At 37.8% G+C, this 12784-nt stretch overlaps 1 pseudogene; it reads left to right on the top strand.

Annotated features, from left to right (window-relative positions):
* The first annotated feature begins 406 nt into the window (after positions 1-406).
* The window catches only part of LOC149233736 (G-type lectin S-receptor-like serine/threonine-protein kinase At2g19130 pseudogene), a 52723-nt pseudogene continuing 40345 nt past the window's right edge, over positions 407-12784 (top strand).

Here is a 12784-nt window from a genome sequence, read left to right as displayed (position 1 = left end):
GAAATATTGGTGCAGAAAGAGAAGGACCAGCTGGTGATTGGTCAAGAGCTGGTGAAGGTGTTGAGGAGGATGCACAATCTTGTGAAGCTATCACAAGCATGGAAAAGAATCTTTCAGGAGATAAGTACTTTGAAGAAGAAAGCAGTGACGCTTTTGCTGTTACAGCGCAGGAGGTTCTTGTGAATGAAGAAAAGGATCAGCTTGAGGAGCTGGTATATGAACCAACAGTTGAAACTTGTAGTTTTCAAACTGACAAGTTGTGTATGAATGCAGGGATGATACATGATGATGATCAATTTGTTATAAATGCTGATAATGACAAATTGTTTTTATTAAGTGATGGACAAATAACTGAGTTTATTGCAGGAGTTTAGAATCAAAATATGTTCTGATAACAGATGATGAGATGGTGACAACAAAAAGCTTGGCCTGTGAAAGTATTGAAGATTGCATAGAAAGTTTCTCAAAGGAGATGACAGGTTTATGGCATGAGTTAAGTGTTCTAGAGCAGAGACTAGAAGTACAAAAGATAAGTGTTCAGAATATAAAGACAGAGATGAATGAAAATAAAGAGGTTCATTTTTATGAACCAGAATACAGAGGCATTCTCGGAGAAGATGATGTTGAGGATAGACTGAGTGATAGTCTCAAGAATGATTGGGATCAGCATACTGAAATACTGGCAATGGGAAGTAAGGCACTGAGGCCTTATGATTTTTATTTTAACAAGTGTTTTGTGAATGCAGGTATTGGTACTAAAGAACATTTGACTCAGTTGAGCAGTCAAATGAAGGGAGAAGAAGTTTTCTGTTCCAGAAGACAAGAGGGCATGGATGATCGGGTGGCAGTCAGAACAGAAACAAGCATAGAAGCAAGAAGTTAGCAAGTGACAGTACAGATAGAGAGAGTAAAAACTGAGCAAGCCGTCTTAGCTCAGCAGACGACAAGAAATCAACAGCCGGGAGATTTATTGGACCGAGAAATTGAAAGCATCAGAAGACTGATGATGAAGGTGTCTCAGAGGCAGCAAACAGCAGCAAGAAAGCAGAAGAATTTAAGCAAGAAAAAGAAAGCAAAAGATTGTGAAAGCATAGCTAGTGGGGCAATGCAGCATAAAATGTGGAAACTTGGAGAAGAACAACAGACAGAAGCAGCAACAAGTGGAAAGTTACAGCACAAGATATGGGATCCAGGCAAAGACAGATCTGAACACATGATCAGGCGATCATGATTAATTTCCACCTTGGGAGTCTGATGCAGGAGCATCAAGGCCAATTTTCATTTTTTCAATATGTAATAAAGGGGGGTGTGACATTTTAATTGTTTTATTAATTAATTTGTTATTTTCAAATAAAAGTGAGGATTTTGTAAATATTCTTTTACTAATTAAAAGGATATGAGAGAAAATAGAATTAGGTAGAAATTTTAGGAAGGAGAAATGCTATGTATGGGACTTAGTTGAGTCCACACCTAAAATCTATTTAAATTAGATTTAGTTGCAAAACTTTAGGGATGAATCTAGATTTTAGGGGTGTTGAGTTATTTAAGGAGATTTGAGTCTAAATTGGTTTAATTAATTTGTATAAATTATCAAGCCTCAAAGGCGTTGAGGAGAGATTGTGAGTTGTAGAGAGTGTGAGATTGGGAATAGAAAGCAGGGGTTTCTGCTTGGAACCTTTGGGAAATTTTCAAAGGGGCCACCGAACTAGAATATCGGGCCAACAAAAGTTTGTAAGTCATTGTTTTGTTTCAGATTATACATACATTGGTTGATTGATTGAGAAACTGTTTAATTGATTTCTGAAGTTCATGGCATGGTTGAATTAATGAAGAAATGATCAATGGGCTTGAATTTACATCAATTTTGTGTGGTAACCGCCATGTATAATCATTGAGTGTAAAATGGCATTAAATCTCTGCGTAAAGGATGTATTGTAAGGCATTGAGTCTGTAGTTTGGTGTGGAACTCTGCGTGTAAAAACTCTATTCTGTTAGGGTCGTTGGTTATTGAGAAAAACTTGTGTAATTCAGTGACATCAATAATGGATGGATTTCACTGTTGCATGATGTGTTAAATGAACTGTAAACCATCGAAGGGTTGTAGCATTGCTTTGGCGCAGATTTGAATAGTTGATGTTTAATGGTGTTAAAAAAAAAACCAATGCAAAACTGTCTGCCTGTCAATTGTGTTGAATTGGGTATGAACAAATTGTGAATCGCTGGAATTAGAATAATTTAATCTGCTACAGATTGGGAATTTCCATGACACGCTGCGACATTGAAATTTGGCAGTGTGCAGGTTTGAAATCATATAATCTACTTATAAGATCTGTTTGCAAATGCCAGATATCTGTGGATCAAAACAAAAGGAATTTAATCATTCTTTGTGAAAAATGCTTTAATTAAAGACCAGTGAGTAATTATCAAATAAGTCTAGTCTGCGTTTAAATCCTGTGGTGGAATGCAGGCACTATAATCAATCCATAAGGTGTAATGCCAAAGCAAATGAGTTGTGAGAAGTCAGAACAGTAAGCGCTGGAGAATTTAAGGTATGATAGCGTTGAACGCTGAGTTGATAATGCGTGTTGCAAGTTTGAATAAGGAGAGGTAAGTTTATTGTGTTGGTATTCGATTTTAATCAGAGTCTGGTTGAAATCGACCAGTGTTTTAAACTGATCTGCGTTTTCCAGAGTCTTGAATCGATTCAATTTGTGTTGAGTTTGGAGGATAAAATGTTGATTTAAAACATTCACATGGTTGGATAGTATAATAAGCATGGGCATTTGTTTGTTCGAAATCCATTCGATGGCAATGTTTGAAATCCGGTTCAAAATTCGTTCCCTTCGTGGTGTTTGAAACTGTGTGGAAGCTGGTAGTTAAAGCCCAGAAGTTTTGAAACAGTTTGTTTACCAATCAATTGAAGGTACATTTTTTGCGTAATTGTTACAAATTGGAACAAAATTGTGTTACTTTTCCAAGTCTACATGCAGTGTCAGGGCGGATCGATGGTAGGTTGTATAAATCAGAAGCGCCAGTATTGAGACAACCAGTCAGATGTTGAAAGTGGCAGTTAGTGAATGTGAACACGGCGCTGTTACTTTGGGTTTGGTTTGATTAAAATGTAAATGGTGTTATAAGCCTGTGGATTCGATAGAGTATTAATGCATTGAGTTTTAAATGTTGTCAGTGTTGAATTGAAACGGTATTAATACAAACCGAGTGTAATGTGTTAAGCTTTGAACACATTCAGAAGTTGTAGTTTTATGAACTGATACATTTGCCAGACATTGAGGGTTTGATTTGTCAAAAAGCTGAGATGCATGTTTATGATCACAGAGATTAAAGATTTTGGGTATTGCAGGCTCTGCTTGCATCATATTTTCAAAGTTTTCCTCGACACGCACACCCACTAAAGCATCAATTGTGGTATTGCTAGTCAGTGATATTTCAAAAAACAAAAATCATTCATATATTTTTAAAATTTTATTTTGCATGATGTATACATTATATGCAAAATGAAACTCTAAAAATAACTAATTTTCATTTTTTTTCAAAAATATATTCATCATATACCATTCTCAACATAGTGATGAGCACACATTGAGGTAAAGTTCATGCTTCATCTTACATATAAAAAGTTGAATTATATGAAAATTTATGCATTTAAATAAACTATATTAGAGGAAAAACCACGGGAAAAATCATGGGTTGTCAAAACTTCAAGTGGCAAATGGACTAGTTTATCTTAATTTAATTTTAAATATTAATTTCATTTTTTTTAAATGTAATCTGGCCTAGTCAAAATGTTTAATAAGATATGACACAAAGTCTGAAGTGTGAGCTTGAAACTTTGCCAAATCAATTTTGTGATTTGGGATGCCTAAGCACCTCAAAAAATTGTCCTGTATAGGAGTAATTTTGAAATTTGCCAAATGATAATGACAAAAATTTTAGATTCAGAGCTTATCACATGATTACCTTTCTCTCTTCTGCATTGTAGTCAAATAAAACCTCTGAATGTAGGTTTATGTGATTCATTTTTTTAGGGACGACACGTTTTGAACCACTTACTACCGTTCATCATCAAGACATAGATATATAGCCTAACCAAAAGAACAAATAAATATAATATAGATGCAAAAATTAAATCCCAAAAATAATGTTATATTCACAAAATTCAAAAGTATATTATTATTATTATTATTATTATAATATTCAAAATTAAAAATAAATACAAATTTACAATTTAATAAAAATAATATAACCATTTAATTATAATAATTACAACATTTTTAAAAATCATATTATATTTAGACTTTTTAAAATACAAATTTCAATTTCAATACATTAATTCAAAAATTATAATTAATTTAAAATTTTCTTTTAATTCTTATGAAAAAATAAAATGAATAAGCTGCACGTCTTCTTTTATTAATGAAGTTAGTTATAAATAAATGATGCCTTGGTTTTTATGAATTATTATAAATTTATTGTCGTATGAATATTGTTTGATAGAGTCTAAGCATTTTATATTTTGATTTTTTATATTAAAATTTAATAAAATAATTATTTTGAAATCATAACTTTAAGTAATTTTTAGATATCTAAATAAATTTCATGGAGGAGCATTTTAAAACATACAAAAGTGGTCATCAAGGTTCTAAAAAATGAAGCAAATCAAGGAATACAACAATTTTAACCTGAAGTATTAAATCCTCACCATTTTCTCCTTTTTATATTCTAGACGACCTCTACTTGAAAGATGAGTAGTTATCTGTGCATTAGGTTCTTCAATAACAAATTTGAAATATTACCTCTCTTAAATTTAAAACTCATTAATGAATCTGCAAAAGTTTTGTTTAATACTTGGGTTTACATTTATTTTGCTTTTAAATCTTTGGTTGGGTGCTTTTTCCTTTTCTAAATTGTTCACATTGATATATTGAGCCTAAGTGGCATCTGCGTTGTCATTTTTTCATAGTTCACGATAGTAATTGATTGTTCACCCTCCTTTGAAGACTGTGAATGTCTTACTTGACTACAACTTTGTCAGCAGTATTGGCGATGCAATGATATCGTCCCTACAGCACAATTTGTTATATAGATCTTGTGTACCAAAGGACGAGTGGTCTTGAACCCATATCATATTTGTATGCTATGGAAATTATGACTTTACTGATAGAAAAAGCACTTATGAATCTTACTGATGCAGTTGAAATAATCATTAAGAATGGCTCATTTAGGTATATCTTGGACAAAAATGTTGCAAATTGGCTAGGTGCTCCTCTATCTATGTGTCATTCTTCACCTGCCCTACCCAATTCTCTACCTTGACCACTCGTTCCCTCATTGCCATCATCTGAGTATTTCATGCAACAATAAACGATACCTTAGTTCAATTTTATCATCAAACCTTAAAACCTCATTTTACAAACTAATTCCCTAAAACCTCATTTTACTCACTATTTTTTCTAGAAAATAATGAATCTAGAAGGAAGTCGATTTTAAGAGTCTTTAGAGCAACCATAAACCTAAAATTCTTCTCGGATCCAAGGAACTCTAATAAAAGCCAAGCAAAACTTGATGCAATGAAGTTTAAAGAAAAAAGAGGGAAGATTTGTACACTCCATTTTGAAACACCTTCTCTGACTTGACCACTCATTCCCTCGCCACTGCCTCCACCTCTACCAACATCTCATGAGGATTTCTTGCATTAGTAAACGATACCTTAGTTATGATTTATCGTCAATCCCTAAAATCTCATTTTACAAACTAATTCTCTACAAAAGAACAGGCCCTCAGAGCAAAGAGTGAAATGGTACTCAAAAGTTCTAAAAAGTACGTTCAATATGTAATTAGAGAAAATCAAGAAAGCAAGAAGAATGTAGGTTTAAATCCTTTAACTATTTATCACTGGGATTGAATGACATGCACATTTCCTAAAGCTCATAACCCTAAATTTTCTAAAAGTAGAATTTCCCTTCAAGGAGTTATCAAATAATTCTCTAGAAAACAAAAATTATATATATATGTGTGTGTGTGTGTGTGTGTGTGTGTGTGTGTGTGTATGTATGTATGTATGTATGTATATATATAAACGAGTTTGTGGCTACAAATGGGTGTGGAGACATTGATTAAATGTGGGCTCTAGACCTATGGCGTGTAAATGTGTTATAAAACCCGCACAAATGAATCTAGCTAGTAAATGTTGAACACGCATCTTTGCAAAGCAAAAACACTAAATGAATCGAAAGAACAAAAAAAGGACGATTGATTTAGAAAATAGGTTACAATGCTCATGATATAGCATTACTGGGTGAAGATCCCAAGGTAATGCACCATAGTGGTGATCAATGAGAGGACTCAACACCTACAACAAGTTTTGGAGAGAACTAGCTAGTTGCAGAGTGAAAGGAGGATCAAATCAGAGAGTAAATCATGCAAAAGAACTAGCGAGTTGCAGAGTGGAAGGAGGAGCAAATCAGGGAGTAAATCATGCAGAAGAACCAGCTACTTGCGGAGTGAATGGAGGAGCAAATCAGGTAGAAAGGATCTTGCATGTAGTCCCATGCTCTAACTAAGTGTCTACATGTGCCAGTAGTGAAGGTCCTAGGTGTGTAATACCTCCAACACACCCCCCCCCCCCCCCCCCTTGAATACCACTATGGGGAAAAATAGAAAATGGGCCCTGGTAACTAAGGCCAAAGGTCACCCAAAATACAGTGCAACTTGTACTAAAATTGAGGAAAGAGGGAAAACCTCGCGGGAAAATACCCCCCTCAAAATACAAGCAATCAAAACAAAAGAGGAAGAAAAGACAGTTGCTAAGCAACTGTGTCCTTCACTCCAAGACGATCGTGCAGAGAGTGAAACTTGTGCTCAGTGAATGTCTTGGTGAAGATGTTTGCAGCATGTCCTGTTGAAGGACAGAACTGCAAATCAATGACCTGATCATGTACTAATTTTCTGATGTAGCATATATGGATCTCTATGTGCTTCGTTCGCTACCGATGTACTGGATCCCTACAAAATTTGAGAGTGCTCTGGTTGTCACACCAGATGACAGTGGGCTGGTGGAACTGGACGCCCAACTCACTGAGGAAGTGTTGTAGTCACAGAACCTGAATGGTGATGTTGACTACTTCTATATACTCGGCCTCAACTGAAGAGAGAGCAATAGCAACCTGCTTCTTGCTCGACCAACAGATAGGGCTAGACCCTAGACTGAGTGAATATCCAGAGGTGGACTTGCGATCAATATTCTCGCCCACCCAATCAGAATCTGTGAAGCCAAGGACATTCAATGCAATGCCTGCCGCATAGTGAATCCCGAAGGTGATGTTGCCCTGCACATATCGGAGGATGCACTTGGCAGCATTCCAGTGTAGCTCATGCGGCTCCTGCATGTCTCTGGAAACTTCCCCTACTGCATATGGGAGATCCGATCTGGAGTGGGTGAGGTACAGTAAGCTCCCCACTAGCTGTCGGTAGAGAGTACTGTCAACTAATGGAGTGTCACCTCCATCCTCAAGGCAGACCCAAGACAAAAAAGGAGTCGGTGCTGGCTTGCAGTCAGTCATGTGAAATCTCTCGAGGAGATCCCATGAATTCTTAGCCTAAAATAGTTTGACACATGTGGCTTCCTGGCTGATCTCAAGACCAAGAAATAAGTGTAATGGACCCATGTCTGTCATCAAGAACCTATCATGCAAGGCCCTCTTGATTGCAGCAATGGCTAAAGCCAAGCTGCCGGTGATCAGGAGATCATCCACATACAAAACTAAGATAAGAAGAGAATCATGTGTCTTGAGCATGTAAACATTCGGATCAGACTTACATCTTTGGAAGTTTTGTGATAAGAGAAAAGAATCCATCTTCGCATACCAAGCTCTCGGGGGCTGCTTAAGGCCATAGAGAGACTTCTTCAGTCTGTAGACCAAAGATGAATCCCGAATGAAACCATGTGGCTGCTCCATGTAGATCTCCTCATATAGGTCTCTGCGAAGAAAGGAATTCTTCACATCCATCTGATGTACTTCCTAGCCCTGGGCAGCTGCAATGGCAAGTGAAACGCATATGGAATCCATATTTGCTACTGGAGCAAAGGTCTCATCATAATCAATGCCATGCACTTGTTGGAAGCCTTTGGCTACTAGCTTGGCTTTCTGTCTTGTGATTTGCCCATCTACAGCACTCTTGGTCTGGTAGATCCATTTGCATCGGAAAAGTTTCCTTCCTGAAGGAAGGGGGACCCGATCCCAGGTTTGGTTTTCGAGGAGGGAGTTATACTCCTCCTCCATGGCAGACTCCCAAGAGGGATGCCCAACAGCGTCAGAATAAGACTACGGATCAAAAGACTGAACCAAATGACAATGTCAGGATGGCGTTGGTTCAGTGGCAGTGAGGGAAAGAGGAGGCTCAATAAACTCTGAGCTAGTCCTCCGCGGATCAAAATTATCCTCCACAAGACCATTTTTAGCAGTTGGGTGGTCTTGTGCATATATCTCACTTAAGATCCTTGTTCTCTGATTTATGACAGGGGAAATTGATTCACTGGTTAAAGCTCGATCTGGGCTTGGATGTGGATCATCATATGCATGCACTGGATTTGTATTTGAAGACTCTGTCTCTGCATCTACATGCTCTACCTTGGCAATCTGCATTCTCTGTATCTACATTTGAGTGTACTGAGTCATCATCTCAGACATGAGGTAGATAAAAGGTGTCTGCATGCAGAAATTGAGGTGCATGCGAGAGACTTTCCTCAAATTTGACACTTCGCTCAATGATGAGCTTATCCGTAGAGGAAATCGGGAGTTGGTATCCCTTCACACCATCAGGGTATCCAACAAAGATGCACTCAATGCTCTGTGGATCAAGATCTTTCCTCTTTTCAGAGGGGATCCTGGCCCATGCTCGGGTGCCGAAAACACAGAAGTGGGTGACCTTCGGTTTAGTGTTGCTCCAAACCTGAAAGGGGGTTTGATCCTTGATAGACCTATGAGGAGATTTGTTCTAGATGTAGTTAGCACAATTAAGTGCTTTAGCCCATAGCTTATGAGGTAGTGACTTAGCATGCAGTATGCAGCAAGCCATCTCTTTGAGAGATTGGTTCTTTCTCTCAGAAACTCCATTCTGCTACGGACTGTATAGAACTGTGTGCTGCAACTGTATGTCGGACTCAAGGAAAAGGTTCTAATTCACTGTGTTAACATATTCCCCTACATTGTCTCTACAAAGTGCTTTGATATTTCTCTCTGATTGTGTCTCAACTAGTGCTTTGAAATCTTCAAAGTGTGCAAGAACTTCAGATTTGGCCCTGAGAAGATACACCCAAGTATACTGTGAGAAATCATCAATAAATGTAAGCACATACCTTGATTTTTTGATGGAAGGATGAGGAAAAGGCCCCATGAGATCACTATGGATCAGATCTAGAGGAGAGGATGCTTTGTGAGTCTTGCCGGTGTCAAACTTTTCTCTAGGATGTTTTCCAAGGACACACCCTTCACAAACTCCTTTGGAGAAACTGATATTTGGCAAGCCTTCCACCATCTCATGCTTGTTAAGCTGTTGCATATACCTATAATTTAAGTGAGCAAACCTCTCGTGCTAAAGCCTACTACTATCATCAGCATGTGTAAGCAATAAGGAGGATTCAGATTCAATAAATTTAGAAAATGTATATACTCTAGCTCCATTGTTTACCCGACTAGTTGCAATTTTGGAGCTGCTATGTAGGTCATATATGTTCACTACATCTGGAGTGAATTCCACTCTCTTTCTGGTGCTAGAATGAGTGATCTAATAAAATGAAAGCATGTTTACCGAAAGTTTTGGAACATGAAGCACATATTCAAAGCTTCCGTGTAAAAGTTCCACTCTACCTTTTCTGGTGACCTCAATAGGTGAGTCATCTCCCATGAGGATGGGAGGTCCTTTGCATGCATCCAAAGAGGAATATACTTCCTTTGCATTAGTCATATGATGTGATGCACCAAAATCTATAATACATGCATCAGGGGAAGAGTTAATTGCAACTAAAGCATGAAAATTGTTACCTTTCTCGTGTGACGGATCCTTAATTTTCTTCTTAGAACCTTGAGGGATGTGGTCCCCAAGGTTGTGCTTTTGAAGTATTTTTGCCATTTGGTCAATTTTTTTCTTCATGTAGGAGGATTCTGGATGGAATCCTTGGTGACAGTAGGTGCATTTGTCTCCTTTCTTCCCTTTCTCATTTCTGGAGCTGGAGGAGTCATTGAAGGGCTTGGTGTACCCTTCCTTCTTTGGATGGGAATGCACTTTTCCCTTGCCTTTTTGCTGCTGATTTTTTTTATTTGAATAAGATCCGTGATTTTTATTGTGGCTTCCATCATGCACAGCAAGTGCATGTGCTTTTGGAGGTTTTATTTTTCCCATGCCAATGATTTTATCTTGCTCAAAAGTGAGGGACTCCATGAACTCTTTGAGAGAAGGCATAGTGTAGGATTTGTCAATTCCACAACCCTTGAGTTGCAAAAATAGATCATTATATTTGGTGAAGAAGTCTTGAATTTTGTCATAGTTCTGTGGATCCAATGAGAGCAGCTCCACTTCAAGTAGATGTCCTTTCATCTCGTCCTATTTCCCATAGAGTTCTTCAACCTTTTTCCAAATCTCATTGGGAGTATTACATGCAGATAGATGAAACTGCAACTCTGGGGAGATGCACATGCATATGGATCCGTGGGCCTCATCCGTGCCATTGAGGTACTTGGATTTCTTTATGGCTAAAGTGGGTTCCACTTCTGCAGCCATGGTAATCCTGTACAACCCTTTCTAACGAAGGTATCGAGCCATTTGGTTCTTCCATTCCTGATAGTTGTATCGTGTTAGGATCAATGCTTTGGGAAACTCTATTTTTCTGTCGATCTTTGATCTCCAGGATGTAATACCTGCAAAATAAAGTAATAGTGCGCCTTTTATCTAACAACCTGTGGGCTCTGATACCATGTAAATTTGTTAGAAAACCAGCACAGATGAGTCTAGCTAGTAAAGGTTGAACACACAACTTTGCAGAGCAAAAACACTAAAAGAATTGAAAGAACAAAAAAAGGATGATTGATTTAGAAAATAGGTTACAATGCTCATGATATAGCATTACTGGGTGAAGATCCCAAGGTAATGTGCCATAGTGGTGATCAATGAGAGGACTCAACACCTACAACAAGTTCCAGAGAGAACTAGCCAGTTGTGGAGTGAAAGGAGGAGCAAATCAGGGAGTAAATCATGCAGAAGAACTAGCCAGTTGCGGAGTGAAAGGAGGAGCAAATCAAGGAGTAAATCATGCAGAAGAACTAGCTAGTTGCGAAGTGAATGGAGGAGAAAATCAAGGAGTAAATCATGTAGAAAGGATCTTGCATGTAGTCCCATGCTCTAACTAAGTGTTCGCATGTGCCAGTAATGAAGGTCCTAGGTGTGTAGTACCTCCAACATGGCAGGGTCTGGATGATAATAGTATACAGGTTGTCAGTTGCTTTTATCATTGCCAGCATCTACTCCATATTGGACTTGGCTAGATTAGGCAAGAACTAGATGGACTAGTCTACTGAAGAACCTAATGATAGATGATATTGTCTCTTTGTAGGCTTCCTGCCATTATACCTTGTTTTCTCTTGGTTATTTGTCTTGGGGATTTAGGGAATGCACCTAGTTGGGATATTTCTCAAACTTTGGTGTCAGAATGATAGCCCAAATACTATAGGTAATAGCTTGATTATTCAAGAACGACCTTTGACTAGTGGCCTTTTATCCAACAAGATTTCATATCCACAGTTTGGGGTTGCACGCGCTACTTATCGTGGTGGCTTTGTAACTTAGAATAGGGGAAACTTAATTTCATTTTAGATATTTATTAAGAATGAGCGCGAGGATTCTTTACTATTTTGGACAAGAGCCATAGACTTGGTTCTTTGCATAAAATAAAATATTGAATTCAAGTGGGGCTTTCATGTTGAACAACAATGCCTCATTTTTGGAGGGAGGATAATCCACGATTGTAATCAGATCAAAGACTATGATATTGCCAGGAATTCAACCATTGCTTTTCATTTGTGGTTTCGTGGAGGAGCTCTTGGAGCCAAGACACAAAACGGTTTAGTCTCCTATAAGGATGCAACAAATGGAATGGCCCCAATTTCCGCAATTCACAGGAATGCTAATATACCTTCATATCTGAGCCAAATGTCTCTAGGACCCTACATTGTGGAGAAATTGGAGCAGACCCCAACAATGGAGATAAAAAACTCAGAGGTAACTTTTGGTTCTCTGCTTTTCAATCCAAGGCTATTATTTTTAGATTTGATTAATTTTGGCCAAAACCTAAGGCTTTATTTCAATGGCTCTTCACCTCATGGACAACAAAATGTGGCATTCTCTTATTCTCTAAAGGAATTTTTATAGTCCAATTCCATTCTCAAAATGACCTTGATTATGTCCAAAACATTGGCCCACGGTTTTGGGGGCAAGCCATGTTATCTATCACTCAATGGTTCCTAGGTTTTGATGCTACAAGTATGTTGATCAAAACCATGCCAGTGGGGTAAGGCTTCCAAACCTACCACTTCCTTTTTGGCATCACAAAGTTCTTGAAGATATAAGAAATACATTGGGAATGTTTTAGAAATGGATATAGAGAGAACAAAAAATGGCATTTCACATTCCAAAGAATATGTGTGGAGGTGTTGTGCCCTACAACAACCCCCCATTTCATAATATTTTTATCACAAACAATTTACATATGAAA

The sequence above is a fragment of the Pinus tabuliformis genome, chromosome J (genome assembly GCF_031772625.1).
Source record: "Pinus tabuliformis cultivar Carrire ecotype Pingquan chromosome J, CPIR1, whole genome shotgun sequence".
Classification (NCBI taxonomy): domain Eukaryota; kingdom Viridiplantae; phylum Streptophyta; class Pinopsida; order Pinales; family Pinaceae; genus Pinus; species Pinus tabuliformis.
The sequence above is the reverse complement of the archived record's forward strand: the minus strand, read 5'-3'. Positions and strand labels throughout refer to the sequence as shown.